Source organism: Callospermophilus lateralis, chromosome 1 (genome assembly GCF_048772815.1).
Source record: "Callospermophilus lateralis isolate mCalLat2 chromosome 1, mCalLat2.hap1, whole genome shotgun sequence".
Taxonomy (NCBI): domain Eukaryota; kingdom Metazoa; phylum Chordata; class Mammalia; order Rodentia; family Sciuridae; genus Callospermophilus; species Callospermophilus lateralis.
The window spans coordinates 217,711,899-217,737,003 of NC_135305.1; the positions used below are offsets into that span (position 1 = coordinate 217,711,899).

The 25,105-nt window shown below is 35.9% G+C and overlaps 2 pseudogenes; both read left to right on the forward strand.

The window, feature by feature from the left end:
• Positions 1–4,064: 4,064 nt before the first annotated feature.
• On the forward strand, positions 4,065–5,030 carry LOC143394938 (olfactory receptor 7E178-like; annotated as a pseudogene).
• A 4,008-nt stretch (positions 5,031–9,038) lies between these two features.
• LOC143400933 (vesicle transport protein GOT1B pseudogene) lies at positions 9,039–9,500 on the forward strand (annotated as a pseudogene).
• The last annotated feature ends 15,605 nt before the right edge of the window (positions 9,501–25,105 follow it).

The following is a 25,105-nucleotide window of genomic DNA, read 5'->3' on the forward strand; positions in this document are numbered from 1 at the left end:
TCTTCTCTTTCCAGAGTCATTGTCTACATTGGAGGTCCATGCCTGAGTCTGTCCTCCTGCCAATTCTGAGGACAGAACCTGGTTCCTCACCACTCACGTGGCAGGGGAGAGGCAATGGGTCATCACTCCTTGGTCATGCCCCAGCATGACAGCTGTGACTGGTGAGTGTGGTGGAAGAAACTGGATGCAGAAGGGACTCAGAGAGCATCAGTTCCTCATTACCTAGACAAGAAGTTGGAGTATCCAGATAGGAGGCCCCCCAAATACAAAGTTTTAACTCAGAGGCCTATGAAATAAAAAAAAAAATTAAATTAAAAATTAATTGACATAATAATTTTATATATGTTTATGGAGCACAGTGTGATAATTTGATACATGTATTTAATATGTAATGATCAAACCAGGATAATTAGCATATATATCTCCTTAAACATTTCTTATTTCTTTGTGTTGGGAACATTCAAATGCCTCTCTTCTGGTTCTTTATAAAATATATAATAAATTGCTGTAAAATTTGCCTACCCTTCTGTGCTATAGAACACTAAAATTCATTTCTCCTAGCTAACGGTATTTTAGTACCTGTTATCCAATCTCCTTCTTTCCCACTTCTCCTTACCCTTCTCACCCTCTGTGACCACTATTCTAGTTTATAGTCTTGGTTCTGGTCAGGATCCAAGACTGAGAGGAGTTCTGTTCTCTTTTTACACTCATTCTAGCTCTGGTGGGTATCTCTCTCATTAGCACAAGAAATGGATCTCTCTGAACTGACTCTTATGTGCTATAAAATGATTATGAAGGTCAGGATGAAGATAAGAACAAAGATGACTATAATGATGATGTCATGAATCTTTATTAAACTTTCCCAATTGCCTGACTCTATATAGTTTATTTAATTTCATCTACAATGATCACTTCCAGGTATAAAACATTGTTGTTCTTTTACTTGAAAGGAATAAATCTTTCTATTTCAATTCTCTTGGGCTCCAGTGCCTGAGACCTGAGAGACTTGTCTTCTGTACCATGTAAACAACAAAAGGGCATTTAAACTGTATAGGATTGTATTTTATGAATAAGCCCAGAATAAATTCCAAAGATGATTCAAATTCTGTTTACAAAATAATGAACAAATATTTATTAAGTTTAGGCACTGTACATCTCTAGAGTTTAGTATTATTCTCCCCATTTCCAGATAAGGAAAGCTAGTACAGAGAAGGGGAGAGTTCTTTATACGTACTACAGTGTGAGTGTTAGAAAAAGAAATTGGACTCAGACCATGGTCTATTGACTGTACTTTCAGGACTTTGTTTCCTTATGAGAACCAAATTAGAGTTTTTCTTGTAAAACCTCCTCGAGCACAGATGAACAAACCAAGGCAGAAGCATTGATTCTTTCTCTTGCAATTCAGTGAGTTCATCTGAGAAGTGGCAGCATGAACTGTGGTTTATAGAGGCATTTCTGACATAAGTATGTAATTTTTAAAATGAATAATAATGCATTTTTACAACCAAGTTTGGACATCTGAGACATGGAAATATTATTTCCTATATAAGATGAGAATTTTCACATGGAACTCTTATGGAGTGATTATATTAGACAGACTTCAAGAATATTTCTTATTTGATATCTTTTTTTGTTGTTGAATTGTTTTGGTACTGGGGATTGAACCCAGGGGTGCTTTTATTTTTTATTTAGAGACAGGGTCTCACTTGGTTCCTTAGGGCCTCACTTGTTGAGGCTGGCTTTGAATTTGTGATCCTCCTACCTCAGCCTTCTGAGTTACTGGGATTACAGGTGTGTGCCACTGAGCTTCGCTTCATTTGATATCTTAATAAAAGAAAGTATTTGATAGCACCTGCTTTTTTTCTATTGGAAAAACAAATGTAGGTTTAAATAGTAAAAATTGAATAAACATCTTTTTTACAACTCAAAACAGCTATCCTGAAGGCACACATTATGTACAAATTCTCACTTGTGTGATAAAAGAAGTGTGAGAATTTTCATAGGATTCTTGTCATGAGAAATTAAAAAATAATATGAAATCCAATCTTCAGGCAATGTTGTGCATTGAAATGTTATATCTGAATATATGTACTTCACAGAAAGACTTTAATTCAGTATTTTATTAAAATGTTAGATGTAATATAGATTTTCCAGAGAATTACACATAAGCAAATCAATACTAATGTTAGAAAATCATGGACAAAATATACTTTCCAAATTCCTGACAGTGTTTGCATTTGGGGGACAGATGTATAGAAGAATGGGATTATGCATGGATATAAGAAAACTCAGATTTTATTGGTAATATTTCAGATTTCTATAAATAGAAGTTCTGAAGCAAATATTGAATTGTTTATATTTTTAATATAGGTAGTAAGTGTTAATGATGATAATAACATATATACTGTTAATAGAAGATTTTCTAGTGTGTGGCAGTATTTTGAGACATTTATTCTTGGTCCTGAACCACTAAGAACCCTATATACAGAGATAATTATTTAATTCATTCTAAGCTATGGCAGACCATCAGTATATTTTAAGTACCCATAGGTAAATATAATGATCAATTAGCATTGATGACCACTGGTCTAAGCACTTTGTTTCATTTCACCCAATTTCTTAAACACACCACTGTAAGGTAAGTTCAGCTATGATTTTCATTTTACAGTGTGGAAACTCTCCAGGTATTACATTCACCTGTCTATTCTTTTTTTCCTTTTGTATTTTCTCTGAAATTAAATCATACTGTGATATGCCTTTGTGGCTCATTGGTTTTGTTGTCAGTTCTCACCAGTCTTTTGGTCTCCTAGCTGCATAATTCAACGGTGTTACAACTTACCTACTTCAGAGAAATGTTACAACTTACCTACTTATGCCTAATTAACAGCTGCCCTCAGGGAGCTGGTGAAAGAGAACTGAAATTTCTGTATCAGGAAAGATTGAAGTGAACAGCTGTTAATTAGGCATAAGAAGGCTATGTGTCAGGCCTGAGTTTGGGTCACCCATGACCCTAAATTCCTCAACCATCAGCAAGGAGGTTGGATTTCATGAGGACACAACATTTCCAACTACTTAAGATTAGAAATTCATTTAAACTTGATCCAATTATTTTGTACCCATCTTAATATCGCTCTATAACCCCAAACACATGACTATATTTTGTCAATGAAATAAAAGAAATCCCTTTAAGTATTTCAACCAAGCCATCACAAAATTAAAAGAGAGAGAGTGAGAGAACACAAAGAAGTAAGAAATACCAGATGTTTCCTTGAGATTGCATAGGATTGATAAGTTAATACTGAATAAAATGAGAATTATTAAAAAATATTTCTTAAATGCTAATTATTATGTATTTAATGATTTGGATATTATTATACACTGATGACATCTATGAGTTTGGTGATGCTATATGATTTGGTATATTTAACCAAAACATGTTTGTCAAAATTTGAAGTATATCAGGCCAAGGTTAGATGTTATATGAGAGAAGAATTAAAAACATACATCCTACAGTTTTGAGTGAGCACTTAATTCCATAAAGGAGCAAAGTCAGAAGGCCAAAAAAGGATGAAAATCCATGATGATAACTGGCACATAAAAATGCTTTATGCTTATGAATATTTGGTTTTGAGTTAGAATCCAGATACTTTGGTTTTAGCACTTATAGAGCTTATAAATATTATATAAGAAGAGAATTTCTTGCATTATATTTGAATAAAATAGTTTTTACTTTCTTTTAATTAGAATGGTCTTTTTTCTTAAAGGTGAAAGGATATTTATCTTTATTTTTTTCTTAAAAGAATATTTTACCATAATTACATATTTATCTCTAATGATTTTGCTTTTAAAATATACTTCAGTTGAGTGTCTCTAAGATTGACATGTATAGAAAAAGATGAATACCACAAAAATAAACAATGACAGAGTTCTAAGATGTTTGGGTGTGTCACAACTAAGAAATATTGCTGAGGATATATGGCCCTCAAACAAAAGGACTTTACTAGTGAATTGCTTTAATCCAAAATAATAGACAGTGCTGTGTACTGGTTTGCTTATTTACTTTTTTCAACCTTTTTTTCCTTCTCAAAAGGTATCCCTCTAATATGGAATCACAAAATGTAACACGTGTTTCAGAATTCCATCTCATGAGCCTCTCAGAGGACCCAGACCTGCAGCCCCTTCTCTTTGGACTGTTCCTGTCTATGTACCTGGTCACAGTGCTTGGGAACCTGCTCATCATCCTGGCTGTCAGCTCTGACTCCCACCTCCACACCCCCATGTACTTCTTCCTCTCCAACCTGTCCTTGGCTGACATCAGTTTCACCTCTACCACGGTCCCAAAGATGATTGTGGACATCCAAACACATAGCAGAGTCATCTCCTATGCAGGCTATCTGACTCAGATGTCTTTTTTATGCTTTTTGGATGTTTGGATAGTCTGCTTCTAACTGTAATGGCCTATGACAGGTTTTTAGCCATTTTCCATCCACTACACACCAGGTCATTATGCACCCTTGCCTTTGTGGCTCATTGGTTTTGTTGTCAGTTCTCATCAGCCTTTTGTTCTCCCAGCTGCATAATTCAATGATGTTACAACTTACCTACTTCAAGAATGTGGAGATTTCTCATTTCTTCTGTGACACTTCTCAGCTCCTCAACCTTGTCTGTTCTGATACATTTACCAATAACATAGTCATGTATTTTGTTGGTGCCATCTCTGGTTTTTTTCCTATCTCAGGGATCTTCTTCTCTTACTATAAAATAGTTTCCTCTATTCTGAGAGTTCCATTATCAGGTGGGAAATATAAAGCCTTCTCTACATGTGGATCTCACCTGTCAGTCGTTTGCTTATTTTATGGGACAGACCTTGGGGTGTATCTCAGTTCAGCTGTCTCACTTTCTCCTAGGAAGGGTGCTGTGGCCTTGGTAGCATACACTGTAGTCACCCTATGCTTAACCCTTTCATATACAGCCTTAGAAACAAGGACATCAAGAGGGCTATGTGGAGGCTCTTCAGAAAAATAGTCTAGTCTCAGGACCTGTGTCATCTATTTGCAGTGCTGGTTTGCAAAGGCAACAAAACTAAACATCTAGGCCTGCAAAACTCATCTTCTTCATCATATCATTTTTAAGCTCTTGTGGTTTTCATTTCTCCTCCTATTTCATATCTAAATATTGCTTTTAAAAAAAAACTGTGTTTAGTGAAACTGTGGGAGTTTCTGTATTCTTTGTACAGCTTACTCATGCATTTCTGAATTTTATTATACTTATGCAACCTTCTGTACTTTATTATTAATTATCCAAGAATCTCAGAAAGATGAGCAACTCTCTTTTTATATACTTAAAATTTCTTTTAATTAACATATTTTCAGTAGCTTCTATGTCTTTACCATATAAATTTTGCATTTATCAAAAATTAATTTGTGCAGGTTATCTATTAGGATGCATATCACTGGTCCTCCAGATTGCCTTTATGGGAAGCACTAGGGATCTTTAAAAACATTGATGCCTGAGTCTCACCACCAGAGATTCTGATTTATTGAACTGGCATGTGGCTTGAGCTTGAGACTTTTTAAGATGCCCAAGGATTTTACTAAGAAATCTGCTGATAATCCTTTAGGATCTTCCTTGTACATGATGAATTGCTTTTCCTTGATGCTGCCATGGTTCAATCTTTGTGACTTTTGATGATCTGAGTGTAATATATCTCGTTATGGGTGTCTTTGGATTTATCAGAGTTTATTTAGTGTTTGGATATGTATGTCTATTCTTCAAATTTGAGAAATTTAAAATTTCAATCATTATTTTAAAAAGTTGAATATCTATCTCTTCCACCCTATTCCCTTTCTGACATTACCCTAATGCAAAAAATTCAGCTTAATAATTTCCCATAAAATCCTTAGGATCTCTTCACTTTTATTTGTTCCTTTTTATTTTGCTTCACTGATTCAATAATTTCAAATGATGAGTTCCTAAGTTTATTGATTATGTCCCTCTGCTTGATTGAGTCTATTATGACACTATCAAATGTTTCAATTTACTTATTGATTCTCCAACTCCAAAATTTTTATTGCTTCTTAATAATTTATAGTTGTTTTCTAATATTCTCATTTTGTTCATGCATTGCTTACCCGATTTTGTTGTCTGTATTCTCTTTTAGTTTACTGACTATCGTTCAGGTGGATATTTTATATTTTTGTCAGATTGATCATAGATTTAATTTCTTTAAAGAATATTTCACAGTTAGTTTATGAATATTTAATTTATTTCTCTGGTTGGGTCATGTTTCCATATTTTTTTGCATACCTTGTTCTCTTTGTTGAGTTTTTGGCTTTTGAGAAAATAGCTGCTTCTCACAGTTTTTATGGATTGATTTCATGTAGTGGAAGACTTTCACCACAGAGTAATAGAAATTTTAGGGCTGGGGATGTAGCTCAGTGATAGAGCAGAGCATTTGCCCAGCATAGGGGAGGACCTGGATTTAATCCCCAGAGGCTCTCCCTGTCCCCGTGCCCTGCCAATAAAAAAGCCTAGAAATTCTCAAACTTTTTCAGAGAATGAATTTTCTCTGGGCTTGTTTGTGTAATTTTCACCATTAAAGAGGTTTGCCTTTGTTCTCAGAGCCCATCATCTCTTGTCCCACCTGTCATCTGTTTGTGGTACTATAGTCTCTCTGGTAATGAATGAGCCTTAACATTTTTCTGTGTATCTTTCTCTTTAGTGCTCTAAGTCAAGCAAGGCATAAGCCTACTAGAAAGATACAACTTTACATGCATATTCCACCTTCTCCTTCTTCTTTCAAGGCAGAACTTGGGAATTTTCTCCTGATTGTGCCATGCTGCTTCTGGGAGGGGTTAGGTCCTTATTGGGCAAATAAAGCAACATTTCTTGTCCATTTTTATTCACCTCTTCCTGAATTTGTGTTTCCACGATGTGCTAATATCTCTTAACTAGTTCTTGGAGTTCTCACGAAGGCAACTTGGTCCATATATGTTGTTAATTTAGTGTCTCTGTGGAGGAATTAAGATTTGGCACTTAATATTTCATTGTCTCATTGATGTTTCTGTGGCTAAAAGTTTATTTTATTAAATGGCACCTGCAAATGAGCACTTTGTGATGTGGTAAGGCTTTTATTCTGGTGGTGGCCTTCTTCCTAGGATGGGAGAAAGTGCAGGCGATTAACAGGGGAGAGGCCTTTAATGCTTGTTTTCTGCTTGTATAATCAGGAGAAAAATATTATTTAAGAAGACAGTCCATATCTGCTAAATAGGCCTAATGTTTTTGCTAATACGTGCTTCTTGAAATGTACTGCTTCTGGGTTCATTTAATTTCTTGCCAAGTGTGTTGTGTGTGTGTGTGTGTGTGTGTTTAATTCTGAAAGGTGTAAGACCCTACAAAGATTATAGTATAAAATATTTTCACAGCTCAGATTGATGGACATCCTTTTAAAATAAACTCTGACTCATAAAAAAATGTCAGGGTTTTGAAAGATAAAGGCTGAAGAACTGTCCCAGACTGAAGTTCAACAAGTCATGATAACTAAATGGAACATGTGAACTTCAATAGGATCCTAGAATAGAAGAAATAAATAAATTATCTAAAATAAAAAGAAAGACTTCGTTTTCTGGTAACACCCATAAAAAGACAGAAGAAAAAAATTTCTGGAGTGAAATGAGCAATTACTTGATAAGCAAAAATAAGAATCTATGAGAACATTTATTGAATTTGAACACAGAATGATTGCAGTGTATTGAGACATTATTGGAGGAATCCTGCTAGTAGAAGAAAAACAAGGGTCATTTTTTCCATACTACATGGAAAGGAGCTACATGGTGGTATCTGCTGAAATATCAAATACAGAGCTACTTCTTGCCATGTGACAGGAAAGTTTGGATGAGAACATGGTGATTTGATGGGTTGTGTAACTTGCTGGAAAGAAGAGGGATAGATCCATAATCTTGTGGTGCCTACAGAACAACATCAAGAGCACTCTTGATCACACAGTATTCTTAAGACCATATAACAGTAAATATCAACCTGTTCTTTCAGCTTTTCAGAATGCTGGTTCTGGTTCAGTGGAAATCACACCTTGATCTCTTTCCAGAGTCATCTGTATTAGGAGGTCCCTTCCTGATTCTGGGAAATGACTCTTGTCATTCATGAGGAAAGATCCTCAGTTCTCACTGCTCATCAGATGTGAAGAGGGAATGAATTTCAGTAGCCCTATTAGCAAGACAACCCCATTAGGAAGGAAGCCTAGTTCAGTGAGTGAGTGTTGGGAGGCACACAGAAATGCTGGAGATACTATTGGGAACATTGCTTTCTCAAATTGAGGATCAGCAAGGTCATTGGAATGGGTATACTGAATGGCTCTAAAATGCAGAGTTTTTGCTCAGAGACCTATTAAATTTATTCTCTGTTCATAGAGGGAATTTAAGAAATGTCACTGAGAATTCTTCTTTAAACTTAAGCAGTTTAAAGCATAAACTGAATGTCATTTACCTATATAGCCAAAGACTTATACAGTAGGGCAGAGATAGGCACACTTTTACCTTATATAACATCAAGCAAATTATCCACTGTTTCAGAGGAGAAACTTAAAAAGATATTTTTTACATGCATATTCAATATGGTACTTCTTCTCAGGACCACTAAACTTTCCATAGATTAATTTCTCAACTCTTTTTTTTCTGGTACCAGGGATTGAACCCAGAGATGCTTAATCACTGAGCCCTTTTTATTTGGAGACAGGTTCTGGATAAATTGCTAGGGCCTCACTAAATTGCCAAGGCTACCCTTAAACTTGTGATTCTGCCTTAGCCTCCATTTTTGCTGGGATTATAGGTGTGTGTCTCCATGCCCTGTTCTCTAATTTCTCAACTTTTGAGAGAAATGTATCATTTAAAATTATGAACAGTGGATGTTTCTGGAAGATGTGACAGCTCTCCTGGGCTGCTTCGTGCCTTCTTTTCTCCCTACTCAGCTTTCCACACTGGGCATTTCAAGGTGCTGCCTCCACTGCCCTCACCACTACAATCATGATCTCCTTAACAGACACCCAGAAAATTGAAATGGGATTAACAGTTTTTCCTGTTGTTTGGAATGATTCTCTTTTTTGACAAAGTACTTCTGGCTATTGGAAATGTTTTGTTTGTGACTGGCTAGGCATTTATAATCAGTTTATAAAGAATATTCAGATTCTTCTTCCAAAAACATAAAATGAAAGCTACAGGATTTTTCCTATGTGATGTATTTGTAGTTCTTATAGGTTGGCCTTTGAGAGGCAGGATCTTTGAAATTTATGGATTCTTTAACTTGTTCATGGGCTTCTTTTCTGTGTTGTTGGCTTTATTAGAAGAATGCAAGTTCTTGGGTTCCTCTTAAATTTACCTGGAATTAGATCATTTATAGATAAAGTTGGAAAAAGCAACAATATTGTTTCACAACAAGAGAATTTGAAGACTCATTTAAAATGTTGTATTCTTTATAAAATTTTTTGAAGAACATTCAGTACAAAATTAAATTACATCAATTAACTTGTAATATTCTTTACAGAAGCTTAAAACATGTAGCCTACAAAGACCAACAGCAATTAGTACAGAAGCAATGAAAACAGGCTTCTAATCAAGTGGATCTCAGAAGGCAGCAAGCAAACTAAAGGAGACGAAATTCATGTTATGAAGCATGTTGAAACTCTAGAAGGCTATTTTTATTATCTTTCCACAATGTGCAGAACACAGCCATTCTTAAGAGAACTGTGGTGTTGGTTACTTTTGTTTTTACTACTATTACTATTGTTTTGAGGGCTCAGGAGCACCCATAGGCATTTTCTTTTAGAAATGTCCACTGTGATGGCAATTCTATTTCAGGTTGTGCTGTATCTCTGAAAGTAATGCATGAGTAGGGTTGGATTATGTAATTTTAATGTATTAAACCCAGTGAAAACCCAGTTCATGTATGAATCACTATTTTTTGTAAACATGGAGTTCAAATAAAACTTTTGGTGGTTCTTCTGAAAAAAAAATTTGAATAATGGGATCTATTCTCCTCTACCAATAGCATGTCCAATAGTAACTCATAGAATAAAGGGTTGATTTATCAACTCTTTCCTTTCTAGAAAAAAATTCTCCAAGTGTATAAAATTATATGGCCAGAAAACTCTCAAGTGAACATCCAATATATAATGAAAAAAGTTTTAGTGTTTCTTTTTTGTTCAAGGATACTGATCATGGGAGGGGGGAGTGAAAATAAGCATTTTGTTATGCAAATAAAACTATCTTTGGTTTTCATTTTTCATGTGCTGTAAATTCATCCTTGGCTATAGCCCTAGTATTTTATCCCTTCATCTAATATGAAATGACTTTGGTTTAGTAATACATTTTGTACAGACCAGGTATTCTAAAGTCTGAATATACCCAGCTTCTTCCTCTCATATCTATCTCTATATATCTGCCATTTGGGATCCCCTCAAAATAATTTGTTTATTCCTTCTAATATATATCAATGTACAGCTAAACAGCATACTTTGTCCCATATCCATTAGGTATGAATTAAACTTTTCTTTGTATCAAGTCCAATGTTCTGATAGAAGATGAGGTGGGCAGGGGCTAAGATACTCCCAATGACCTTACCTCCTTGTTCTTATGCCCTTGTGTGACTTCCTTGATGTATGGCGTGAACTCCCTTTCAGCAATGAGAACATGGAAGAAGTGATGGCAAGTCACTTCTGGGAATAGAAAGAAAAGCATCAAGCTTTCTACTGTGGAAAACACAAGGAGTTTTCCTTAAAAAAGTAAAAATAGAACCACCATATTATTCTGCAATCCATTTGCTGTGTATGTACCAAAAGGAAATGAAATACATCTGTTGAAGAGACATCTGAACTCCCATGGTTACTGAAGCACAATACATACTATCCAAGGAATGAAAATAACCTAACTGTCCATCAATGAATGAATGGATACAGAAAATGTTGGACATACACATGATGAATACTATTCAGCCATAAAAAGATGCCATTCTACCATTTGAGACAAAATGGATGGAAGGGGAAGACAATAAACAAGCCATACCCTGAAGACAAGCACCACCTGATATCATTCAGAAAGGTGGTCTCAGAAGTTGATAGTAGCATGATAGTTATCAGAGGTCTTGAGGATTAGGAGGGAGTGATGGGGAAGGATTAATTACAGAGTTTTCTAGTTTGAGAGTAGCAAAATATATACTGTAATTTTTTAAAGCTACAGGAAAGAATTTTAAATGTTTTCACCATAAAGAAATGACAGATGTTTGAAGAGATATGTTCAGTATGATTTGACATTACATAATGTATACCAGAGTCCAAATATTACATGACATTTTAAATATGTACAATTATTATGTATTGGTTAAAAAGAGAAATTAATATTAAAATATAGTTTCTTCCTGCTGGTCCTAGAGTATTTGTTTATTTATTTAATTTTATTATTTTTTTTTTGTAGTTCTAGATGAACAGGTATCTTTATTTGTTTTATGTGGTGCTAAGGATCAAATACATGCTAGGCAAGCAATCTACCACTGAACTACAGCCCAAGCCCTGCTCCTGGAGTATTTAAATACAGTATGCTATCAAAAGCTTATGTAAATATCAGTGGTTTTATAATGTATCAATGTAATTTCATTAGAGAAAAAAGAACCAAGATTCAGTTGGACTAGTAAAAAACCCATATATTTTCAGTACGTAAAGTACCAAACCAAGCAAAGGGAAAAGTAAATTGAAATATGAAGTTCTCCTTAGAGACATATAGGAATGAAAATAGTGTGAGATTCTTGGAACAAGAAATCTAATTCTCCATATATTTTCAGATTAATACTATGAATTGACAGATACCAAACCCATATTTGATTGTTATAGTGAAGAAAAAGTAGTCTGAGTTTTACATAAAGATCCAACAACTTGGAAGTCCGACCAAGTACTTTTACTTTTCTCTTTTTCTGTTTCCTTTAATATTAGCAAGTCCTCAGAGATTGAATTATCATGGACCTATTGGCTAATTAGGCACTTTGTGCATTTAGCCTCCAAGGTTGCACAACTGAACTAATTAGCCTGTGCTTCTAGCCCTTTACTTTGCTAGTTCCAGTGTAGTGGCTCCACAGCATTGTCTACTGTCTTCATTGGCATCTTCATAAATTTGAGCCATTTTTCAAGTCCTGAGTACAGAGCCTGAGGTTTCATCACACACTAAGCAGGAGAGGAGCACTGGATCCATAGCCCTTGGTAATGCCCCAGCAGAAATGCAGTACTGCCCAGTAAGTTCTGTGGGAGATGTTAAAAAGACAAGGAACTGTCAGCATCATTGTTTCCTCATCACTGGGGCAACCATGTCAGTTGGGATGATATCAATATGCAGAGTTTCAGCTTAGAGGAATAAGTTTATGTTTTGGTTCTGGGATGGGGTCCAGGAATTCTCAAAGTCCTGTTTTTCTCTTACACTAATTCTATCTCCTGTAGGCCTCTCCCTCATGGTACTAGTCAATGAATCTTGCCTTCATGGGAAGTATTAGCATGAAATTCTTTTAACTAGGTTAAGAAGGCTGCCGGGGTCCAGCCCCAGCGGGGTCCAGGGAGTCCTGAAGGAGGAGTGGCGTCGGCGAAATGATGAGACAGGAGTCGTTCCGTTTGAGCAATCTCCAGAGAGAGAGCTAAAGCAGCTTTCTCTGGGTCCCCTTTTTATTACAATTTTTCTCATCATTATAGATTCACAATACGTCATTGATTATATAATTTAAAACTTTGCCAAGACATGACATTTCCTTAAACATGATTGAGAGCACACCGATCTACATTCTTCCAGGATATGACCCCCAGCCATACAATCATCAAAGTACAGAATCATCAATAAAACATGTCACCAATTTACATCCTTCAGATTTTCCCAAGATTTACTATTTTTCCCAAGATATGTTATTTCCTTATTAACTAATGCCAAACTACGTAACCAGACTCTAAGTCTCCTAGCCAATCATTAACCTAAAGTACACTTGTACTTTATTTCTAATTCAAAATTCCCATCTAAAAAAGTCCCTTTAAATCTTATATTTAAAATATCCTAAAGTTTATGAATCATCCTTAAAACATATCAGAAACCTATACAACTAAAGACTTAAGAATTTCTAAACTTAAGAATCTAAATAAAATAATATTTTTAACATTATTCTAAAACTGTGTCTTATAAACCTATTTTAATTGATTCCTAAATTTATTCTCATAAAACTGGTTGAGCTGCTTTCTCAAAGAGTTTCTTTGTTTCTCAGTCAAGGTACACTAGTTCTCAAAGAATTTGTTTCTCAGTTAAGGTGCACTAGTTCTCAAAGAGTTTGTTTTTCAGAGGATGATTGTTGTCCATTATTAGGTTTGTCCACAATGTACTGAGATAGAAGAATAGCCTTTTACTTTGTCCTTGATATGCTGAGGGGTGGGTAGAACGGCCTCCAAGGCATGAACTACCTGTTCTGTTCTAGCCATCTGAAATTTAATTTGTTTGGCATTTAACATACTCATGCCTCCTGTGAGAAACATAAGCATGAAAATGCAAAGTCCCAATTACATAAAAAAGGGTCTCATGGTTTCGGTTACCCACCAACCAGCGTGGCTTTGCCAGCATTCATCCTCACTGTGACCCTGTCAAGACAGTGGGAGAGCGGCTTTGCCAACACTTTTTCTCACTATGACCCTGTCAAGACAGTGAGTGGGGGATCGCCTCCACCAGAAGGCTGAGTTTCAAACCTGATGGAGACATATCTTGAGGTGTTAAATTCTTTATTTGTAAATAATAGGATTTATGATAAAAAGAACTGATATTACCAGGACAATATGGAATACAGATGCACTATATTTTAGTGTGTGATCAGTGATGCTTCATGATTATGTGCATATTCATCAAAATTTGAAGTCCACTAAAGCCAAGGTTAGGGTTATAAAATGATTTTAAAAAGATAATCTACGTATTTGAATGAAACCCTCTTTCTGTGAAAGAATGAAATGTTAATGTGAAAGAATTATGGAAATCCATGAATATAACTGGCAAATGAAAGTGTGATTATGAACTTTCAACTTTATTTGGATTCCAATAACATGGTCTTAGCTCTCACAGAGTTTTTATAAATATTCTGCAACCAGGAAATTCATATCATTGTCTTAGAAGAAAATAATCTGTTTGACTGTTTTTCAATTACCTTTAATTAGAATGATTTTTTTTTCTCAATGAAGGAAGAGTATTTTTGTTTTCCGTTTTATTTATTTATTATTTATTTATTTATTTATTTTTATTGGTTCTTTTTAGTTATGACAGTAGAATCCATTATGATATAATTATTTATAGATGGATGGAATATATCTTATTCTAATTGGGACCCCATTCTTGTGAGTATACATGATGGTGGGATTCACTTAGGCATTTTCATATGTATACATTGGAAAATTATGTTAGATTGATTGCACTGTCTTTCCTATTCCTATCCCTCCTCCTTTCCCTTCATTCCCCTTTGTCTAATCTATTAAACTTCTCTTCTTCTCCCCGACTTTATTGTGGTTTGGCTTCCACATATCAGCAAAAACATTCGACCTTTGTTTTTTTGGGATTGGCATATTTCACTTACATGATAGTTCCCAGATCTATCCATTTACTAGCAAATGTTATAAAGTTCTTCTCCTTATGGCTGAGTAATTTCTTTATCCATTCATCTGTTGAAAGGTACCTAGATTGGCTCCATATCTTAGCTATTGTGAACTGTGCTGCTGTAAACATTGTGTTTTTTTTTTTAATCTAAAAAGTGTTGGTTGTATTTTATGTAAAAATGAAGTGTTTGTAGAGTGGCGTACTCCTGTAATCCCAGTGACTCAGAGTCTGAAGCAGGAAAATTGTGAGTTCAACCCAGCCTCAGCAACTTAATGAGGCCCTAAGCAACTCAGTGAGACCCTGTCTGTAATAAAAATAATAATAATAAAAAACCCAAAACATTTGGGGATGTGATTCAGTGGTTAAACTCCTCTGGGATCAATCCCTTGTATCACACACACACAAACACACACACACACACACACACACACCAAAAAAAAAACAAAAACAGGATATGGGATTTATGGTCAAATGTGTATGGTCAAATATGAGGTCTGTATACGAGGTATAAGGTCTGTATATTGTATATTGATTTGTCCAAAATATAGACACAATACTAGATGACACACTTATTTCATTTTCTCTAACTTTTCATTTTAAAAAGCTGTCCAAACAACATAGAACTACAAAATCTAACACGTGTCTCAGAATTTCTTCCCCATGGGCCTCTTGGATTATCTTGAACGGCAACCCATTCTCCTTGACTGTTACTATCGATGTACTTGGTCACAGTACTTGGGAACCTGCTCATTATCCAGGTTGTCAGCTCTGACTCCCAACTCCACACCCCAATGTACTTCTTCCTCTCTAACCTGTTCTTGGCTGACATTGGTTTCGTCTCCACCATGGTCCCAAAGATGATTATGAACATCCTAACTCACAGCAGAGTCATCTCCTATATGGGCTGCCTGACTCAGATGTCTTTTTGGATCATTTTTGGATGTATGGATGGTATGCTGCTGACTGTGTTGGCCTATGATGGGTTTGTGGCCATCTGTCACCCCCTGCACTATTCAGTGATTATGTACCCTTGCTTCTGTGCCCTCTTAGTTTTGGTGTCTTTTAGACTCTTAGACTCCCAACTGCATAATTTGATTGCCTTGTGATCTACCCACTTCAAGGATGTAGAAATTTCCAATTCTTCTGTGATCCTTCTCAAGTTCTTAATCTGGCCTGTTCTGGCACTTTCACCAATAACATAGTCATGTATTTTGTTGGTGCCATGTCTGGTTTTCTTCCTATCTCTGGAAATGTCTTCTCTTACTGTAAAATTATTTCTTCTATTATGAGAATCCCATCAACAGGTGGGAAGTACAGAGCCTTCTCCACCTGTGGATCTCATCTGTCAGTTGTTTGCTTATTGCCGCAGTCTGGCTGGGCACAAATCATAAGCCACTGAAGCAGGAAGAAACTTTATTTCTGAACTCCACCAGCACACTCCACACACACTCTCAGGAACTCTCCCAAACGCCACCCATGTGGCTCCTCCAGGAACCACCAACCAGAAATCCCTCCTCCAACCAATGCGAACTCGTCAGGAATCCCTGCGAGAGCTCAACCAGAACTCAATGGAAACTCCGGGAGAACTCAAAAGTCATCATCTTAATGGCTCGCCTCTCAACCAATAGTATTGGCAAAATGCCAGGGGCCATTCTGACTCGGCTGCGGCTCTCAGCATCTCCCCCCTTCTGTTTAATTAAACAACAAGCAATGTGGCTTAGGGACCATGCCTGTTAGGTTGTCCAGTACTACATATGGTCCTTACCCGTCAACGGATGAGCTGACCTCAAGGTGTCAGCCTCCTGTCTTAGGTTGGTACCACTGCAATTGGATCTTACCTGTCACTGACTACTGGTCCAGCATACAGCCATACTGTGGATATGCCTATGCACCAGTGTCGGGGGCGAGGTTCTTTGCCTCACCTCTGTTGGCCCCCAAATTTGGCCTTTGCACCAGTGCGGGGGGTGAGGTTCTTTGCCTCACCTCTGTGGGCCACCAAATTTGGCCTTGGTGCCAGTGCGGGGGTTGAGTTTCTTTGCCTCACCTCTGTTGGCCCCCAAATTTTAGAGCATCAGTAGCAGAAAGGAGGAGGAGGCAGAACGCCAAGACACAAAGCCAAATGATGGCTCCTTTGGAAAAATTGTACCACTGATGACACCATCAGCAAAGATACTACAGCATTACCACAATTCGCTGCACCAACAGATAGTTCTCAGTGCCTATAAATGATACATAGTCCAGACAAATTCTGCAAGCAGTTCAAAGCAGAGGAATCCATCAATATGTCCATTTCCTTCTAAAGTAAATCAACTCCTTGAATGAGCATTACTTGTTGAGTTATTATTCATTGATGTATCAGTTTATACAGTTTACTGTGATAGCTAACAAAAAAGCTGTAGTTTGGTTTTATCTTTGTCTTCACCGGCACTGAGAGGAAGATAGGAATTCTGGCAATGATGGCTAAAAAGAAATTATGTAACATTCCAACAGGTACTAAGAAAATAATTTTCCGAGAAATTTACATTATCCTGAACAGAATTATTAAATATAATAAAAAGGAAAGGTGAAAATAAACAAACAGATCTGTTAACCTCCTTTTTTGTTCACATATTAAAACAATCCTCAAGAGCTGTTTACCCAATTTAAATTAAACCATTTAAATCACATGAATAAAAAAAATATTTGGATCCATTTTTTCATGAGGGCTCCTCATATATATGGACATATGCACATACAGACATACAACACAAAACAGAAGTGTGCACACATAACATACAACATGTAAGACAATAGTAAAGGCCTTGTAGCTTTACACAGGTGAAATCTTCATTGCAATGTTTAAAAACTCCACAGTCAAAAAGTAGAACTGATCAGAAAAACATTAACCTAGGTCTGTATGAGCTCAAAAAATAAAATAAAACTTCATGATGTGGGAAAAGGCAATAATAAAATAGATATTGAAAAAAGCATCCTGGTTACTACCTGGGTTTGACTCTTATTTGGATATCCCATCCTTTTTCCTGTAACTTGCATAATTGGCCTGAAGGTATTCCCACAAGCAAGCCACGAGGTATTTTACATTTGAAATAGGCCTTTTTTTCTCTTTTTTTTATTTTTTTACTTTTTTCATCTTTCATACATTTGATTCAAGTGAGATATGCACTTCCATTTTTACCCCAAATACAAATTGCAGAATCACATCAGTTACACATTCACAATGTTTACATAATGCCATATTAGTGACTGTTGTATTCTGAAATAGGCCTTAATGGTGTTCATTATTCATTAGCCTCCAGGTGTGGGAGAATCACTGTTGCAGATGTAAGAATAGCCAAGCTGGAGTTCTGGATATTCGATGTTATGGATTTGAGTCAAATCATCTTCATTTTGGTCTGTAAAAATCGCTGGAATCCAAATCAGCTGCTGTTCTCCCTGTGGAAACACACAAACAGAACCCTGACTCCAGACAATCACTGGGTTAGTACCTATCCATTGTCCTGTTAGACTATCCTTCCAAAGTACCTTAGGCTTATGTACATTTTTTTGGATACATATGTCTTTCTTCAGCACTAAGCCCTGATGAATCTAAATTTAAAAAGTTTAGAGTAAAAAGGGTTATTTTAAGTTTATCTTTGGGGGATATATACCCCTTTCCAATTCCCTCTTTTTGCTTTAATCAGTACATTTTAATAGTTTGATGAGCTCTTTCAACTATGCCTTGTCCCTGTGGATTGAATGAAATTCCTGTTATGTGAGTAATGTCAAATGATGAGCAAAATTGTTTAAAAGAGGTAGAGGTATAGCCAGGGGCATTATCTGTTTTTAACTGTTTTGGAACGTCCACAGTGGCAAAATTTTGTAAGCAATGAGCTATAATATCTTTAGCTTTTTCTCCAGCATGAAGGGAGCCCATCAAAAATCCAGAAGAAGTATCAACTGTAACATGCAAATATTTTAATTTTCCAAATTCTGGCAAGTGTGTAATGTCCATCTGCCAAATATGGTTAGGTATCAGTCCTCTAGGATTGACTCCAAGATTAACTTGTGGTAAAAAGGTCACACAATTTTGACATTGTTTTATTATTTGTCTAGCTTGTTCCTTAGTTATTTTAAAATTCTTTTGTAAAGTATTAGCATTGACATGGAACCTTGTATGAAAATTTGTAGCTTCTTTTAGTGTAGAAAAAATATGTATGTCATGAGTAGTTTTTTCGGCTAAATCATTGCCCAAACTAAGGGCTCCAGGCAATCCTGTATGTGCCCTCATATGTCCTATAAAGAATGGATCTTTTCTGTCCCAGATTAGACTTTGTATAGTGGAAAACAAAGAGAAAACAGTAGAGGAAGGAGAAATCCTACTAGCATCTTCAAGGGATACTATACCATTAACTATATACTGACTATCAGAAATTAAATTAAATGCAGAATCTTTAAACATCACAAAAGCTTGTAATACTGCATTAAGCTCTACCTTTTGAGCTGATTGTTTGGGCACTAAAAATGTAAAAGTTTGATCAGGTGTAACTACTGCTGCTGTACCATTATTTGACCCATCAATGAATATATTTGGAGCATTCATGATAGGTGTTTTTCTTGTCATTTTTGGAAAAAACTACAGAATGCGAAGACCAAAAAGATAACAAAGGATTAGATGATAAGTGATTATCAAATGAAACATTAGATTTACACATGATTATTGCCCAAATATTTAACTCATTAGCTAACTCATCAATTTGATCCATAGTATATGGAGTAATAATTGTATTGGGAGAAATTCCAAACACTCCCTTTGCTGCTTTTATTCCTTTTATCCATTTTCCTGATAATAACGTGATTTTATTCTTTTTTATGGCTGAATAATACTTTATTCTGTATATGTGCCACATTTTCTTAATCCAGTCATCTGATGATAGGCCCTTAGGCTCATCCCATAAATTGGAAATTATGAGTTGTGCCATGATATATATGGGTATGCAGGTGTCTTTATAGTATGCTGACTTTAATTTCTTTAGTTATATGCCCTAAATCTTATAGATGGATTACATGGTATTTCTATTTTTAGTTTTTTGAGGAAATTCCATACTTATTTCCATAGTAGCTGAACTAATTTACATTCCCAAAACTGTGTATTGTGGTTACTTTTATCCTCATGTACTAGTCAGCATTTTTTTTATTTTTTGGTATTTTTGGTGATAACTATTCTGACAGGGTTGAAATGAAATCTTAGTGTAGTTGTGATTTATATTTCCCTCATGGCTAAATGTGTTGAACATTTTTTTTCGTGTAATTTTTGGCTATACATACTTTTTCCATTGAGAAATATGTGTACATTTCATTTGCCAATTTATTTATTGGGTTGTTTCTGTTTTTGATATTAAGTTTTTTGAGTTCTTTATATAATATGTATGTTAATCCCTTTTGGAAGAATAGCCCATAAAATGTTTCTCCCATTCTATAGGCTATCTCTTCACTCTATTGGTTCCTTTGCTATGTAGGAACTTTTTAATTTGAAACAGTCCCATTTGTTGATTTTTCTTATTATTTTCTGAATTATCAGGAACTCATTGCTTATGCCAATGTCTTGACATTTACCCTGAGTTTCTTTTTTCTAACATTTGCACTTTGGGTCCAGAGTTATGTCTTTTATTTATTCTGAGTTAACTTTTTATATAGTGTGAGAGATAGGGATTCAAGTTTTATTCTTCTACATATGAATATCCAGTTTTCCAAGCATCTTGTTGAAGAGTCTCTCTTTTCTTCAAGGTATGTTTTTGGTGCCATTGTCAAGGATCAGATGACTATATTGTTAGGGGTTTGTCTCTGGGTCCACTATTCTATTCCATTGATTTATGTGTCTGTTTTTATGTCAGTACCATGCAGTTTTTGTTGCTATGTGTATTTTGAAATCGAATATTGTGATGCTTTTAGCATTGCTCTTTTTGCTCAGGATTACCCTGGCTATTTGGGATCTTTCTGTATTTCCAAATGAATTATAGGATTGTTTTTTCTAGTTCTGTTAAAATGTCATTTGTATTTTTATGGAGATTGTATTGAATCTGTAGATCACTTTTGGTTAATATGGCAATTTTAACAATATTAATTCTGCCTATCCATGAACATGGGAGGACTTACCATCATCTAGTGTCTTCTTTAATCTCTTTCTTCAGTGTTCTGTAATTTTCACTGTACAGGTCTTTTCACTTCTTTGGTTCGATTTATTCTTAGGTATTTTATTTTATATTTCTTTGAAGCCATTGCAAATAGAATCATTTTGCTGATTTCTTTCTCAGCATATTTGTTATTGGAGTATAGAAAAACTATAAATTTTTGAATGTTGGTTTTGTATTCTGTTATTTTGCTGAATTTGTTTATAAGCTCTAAAAGTCTTCTAGTGTAGTCTTAAGAATATCCTAAATATAAGATCATATCATCTACAAGAGGTATACTTTGATTTTTCCCTTTCCTACTTGTATCCATTTTATTTATCTATCTTGCCTATTTTCTCTGGCTAAAGTTCAAGTACTATATTGAATAGTGTTTCAGTTAGCTTTTCACTACTGTGACCAAAATCTCACAAGAACATTTTCAGAGGAGGAAAAGTTTATTTGGCACTCATGGGTTCAGAGGTCTTAGTCCATACATGGCCAACTCCATTGCTTTGGGCTTGAGGTGAGGTAGAACATCATGGTGGAAGGGTGTGGCAGAAGAAGGCATTTATGGGCATGACCCCAGGAAACAGAGAGAATTCTGCTCACCAGGGACAAAATATGTACCCCAGAGGTACACCCCAGTGACCTACCTCCTTCATCCACACCTTTCCTGTCTACAGTTACTATCCAATTAATCCATATTAGTGGTTAGGTTAAGGCTCTCATCACCCAATAATTTGACCTCTAAACTTTCTTGTATTTTCTCAAAAATGATCTTTTAGGGCAGACACCTCATGTCTTAACCATATCAAATAGGAAGTAGTAAGAGTGGACATCCTTATCTCATTCCTAATTTTAGAAGAAATGTTTTCAGGTTTTTTCCCATTTAGTATGCTGTTGGCTATAGGTTTTTCACATGTATGTTTTATAATGATATGGTAAACTGCTTCTATATAATTTCTTCAGAACTTTTACCATAAAAGGAAATTGAATTTTGTCAATAGATTTCCCCATATATATTGAGATGACTAATTTTTATCCTTGATTATATTTATGTGGTTTATTACATTTATTGATTTGCATATGTTGAACCACCTTTGTATTTCTGGAATAAAACCAACTTGATCATGATTTATGTCTTTTAATGTATTATAAAATTTCTAAATGCCAAGACATAGTATAAGGCAGTTGTTATGGCGTGGGATAACAAATACACTTTCCTTAAAATTATTTTGTTAGGTTTGTTGGTCAAAGCAGGAAAAAGCTAACTAAAACAGAAATTGGTACCAGAAGTGGGTCATTACTGTGACTAACCTGACTGTATGGTTCAGAAGTTTTTGAAGCTTTTTGGAATTTGTAGGAGGAATTTTGGAAAGCTTAGCAATATAACCTGGAAAACTTTTGAATGTTGTAAGTGGACCTTAATGGAAAATTCTGGTGGGAGCTCAGAATACTAGAATGCTGGTATAACTGTGGATAGTAGGGACAGGTTCCAAAGGTTTCAGAGGAAAAAAGATTCTACTGGAAATTGGACAAGAGGCCATTCATGTTGTGTTCTGGTTTGCCTGTGTCCTGAGACTTTCTGTGAGGCTGATATTAAAAGTGATGGACATCTTATAGTGGCAGAAGAAATTTCTAGGCAGCATAGTATTTAGGCAGTGGAATGGGTATTTCTGGCAGATTATAGCCAAATTTATTGTGGTATTCAGGAGCAGAAAGCAGAAAGATTTGAAAATTTTGGACTTGAAAGGTGGGAGTAAACCTGGGGCTAAAGAAATTGCAGTTGTTAATGACATAACTGCCAGTAAAGGAATGCTAAAGACTTTGCCAAGAGACAATAAGAAAGATGTCTTGAGGGCACCCCAGGAACTGGCATTATCACACTCATCTCCGGCTCTAGGGAGTAAAAGTAAATATTCCTTTGAGAAGAGACCAGTGGGGCACTCTATTTGCACAGGGAAGCCTACAAAGTTGTTTCACCATGCTCAGGTGCTCAGACACTCAGAGGCTGGTGCAGCTTTGGACGCTCGGGGCTTGGCTACTACTCAAGATGACAGCAGATCTTGGCATCAATCACATGGTGCTGGTCCTGTAGAAATGCGGGGTCCTGGAGATAGGGGAATTTTCATAGGAAAAGAATTTCAAAGGAAGGCCTTGGAATCAGGCAAAGTACAGCAGGATTAGAGTCCTTGTGGGCTGCCTTTGAGAGGGCATTGTGTGGAGATGTGAGGAGAAGACAAAGTGACAGTGGAGACCCCCAAGATTAAAAAATGCCATTATTGTGGCACATCTGCAGAGGAAAGCTACAGGATTTGATCAAAGACAAGAGAACAGAGAGAACATGTGGGCTGCAACCAGCAAAAACACAGGGGTAGATGTACACGCTCCTTCAGAGAGAACCCCAGATGCTGGACATAGAACTACAGGGCTTGTTTGCCCAGTTGGAGTTCAGTCTTGTTTTGGTCCCATCCCTTCTTTCTATGCCCCTATTTCTCCATTGTGGAATGCAAGTTCTTACTCTGTACCTTTATATATTGGATACTTGTAACTTCATTTTGAGTTTTGCAGGAGTTCATGATGAGAGTTTATCATGAGTCTCAGGGGAGACTTTGGACTTGGACTTATGGGCAATCCTGGAACTGTTGAGACAATGGGGACTCTTGAATGTGGACTAAATGTATTTTGCATCATGAGAAAAGCATGAGCTTTTGGGGTCCAGGGGCAGAATATTATGGTTTGAATGTTAGATATCCCCCAAGATCTCTTGTGTGGCACAATGGTAGAAGATTTAGAAGTGAAATGATTGGGTTATAAGAGCCTTAGTCTAACAGTGCATTAATCCTCTGATAGGGATTAACAGATGGTAACTGAAAGCAGGTGGGGTGTGGCTAGACCTAAGGTGGGTCACTGGGGTGTACCTTTGGGGTTTATATTTTGTTGTGGTGAAGAGAGTTCTCTCTCTCCTTCCTGGGGCTATTTATTTATTTATGGTAACAGGGATTGAATCTAGGGTGCTTAACCACTTAGCTTCATCCCCAGTCCTTTTTATTTCTTTTAGACAGGGTCTCACTAAGTTGTTTAGGACCTTGCTAAGTTGCTGAGGCTAACTTTGAACTTGTGATCCTCCTGCCTCAGCCTCCTGAGACACTGGGATTATAGGCATGTGCCATTGTATCCAGCTAGTGCCATGTTTTGAGCTACTTTCCCCCACTATGATGTTCTGCCTCATTTCAGGTTATGAGGAATGGAGTTGGCCATCTATGGACTAAGATCTCTGAAATTGTGAGCCCCGAATAAACTTTTTCCCCTTAAAACTGTTCTTGTCATGTTTGTTAGTCATAGCAGTGAGAAAGCTGACTGAACAGCAGTGGTCCTCAAAACCAGTGTAAAGAAAGATCACCAAAAATGCCATATGAAGGTATTCTGATTGCATAGGTTTGGTTTGAGACCAAGGCACTTGAATACTTTAAAATATCCATAGGCAAGTGTATTGATCAGTTGGACTTAGAGTACTAATTTATGCAATTTAATAGATTTAAAAAGGCTTTTCTTACAACTAATAATCTTGCTAATTATTATTCTCATTTTCAGATGAAAATATTGTACATATGCTATAATATTTCCTGTACTATTTGAAATTTTCCCTAGTTAAATCATTAATTAAGGTAGCAGAATAATGAACCCAACTTGTTCATAGGTAGGTAAAGTAAGAGAATTGCAATCTGAATTTGAAAGTTTTGATGTGAACAACAATTAGTTAGGCATAAGAAGTTTGAGACTGACACCTGGGTTTTGGGGCTTTCCTTGAATCTAAAAGACTCAACAATTTATTAGAGGGTTTATGATCAGAAAATAATAAAACCATATTGTCAGGACACTATATAAAGTAGATTAAAAGAAAGAGTCAAAGAGGTGCTTTCTACCTCACATATTTTACTGAGATAGTATGGGGTTAATACAAATCTGTATGACAGAACTGAGAAGTACTGGTAGTCTATGGATCTCAAGTGTGAATAAATTACATGTGAATATTTGAATTTTAAATATATGGAGAGTCATATGCAGAAACTAGAGCAAAGTTAGGGAAAAATGTGTGGTTTGCATATTATAAATTTTTAGTGTTAGCATTTCATTTTAGAAATAATTGGTAGGTGAAAAGTACACTACTACTACACTTGTGTTCTATGACGTCATCACTTATGTGCATTTATATAGTACAGTAAATTAATTTCTCATCATGTTTCATAGTTGATGATGGTAATAATTGTTGGGAGTGGGAGGAATGTGAAGTTATTAATT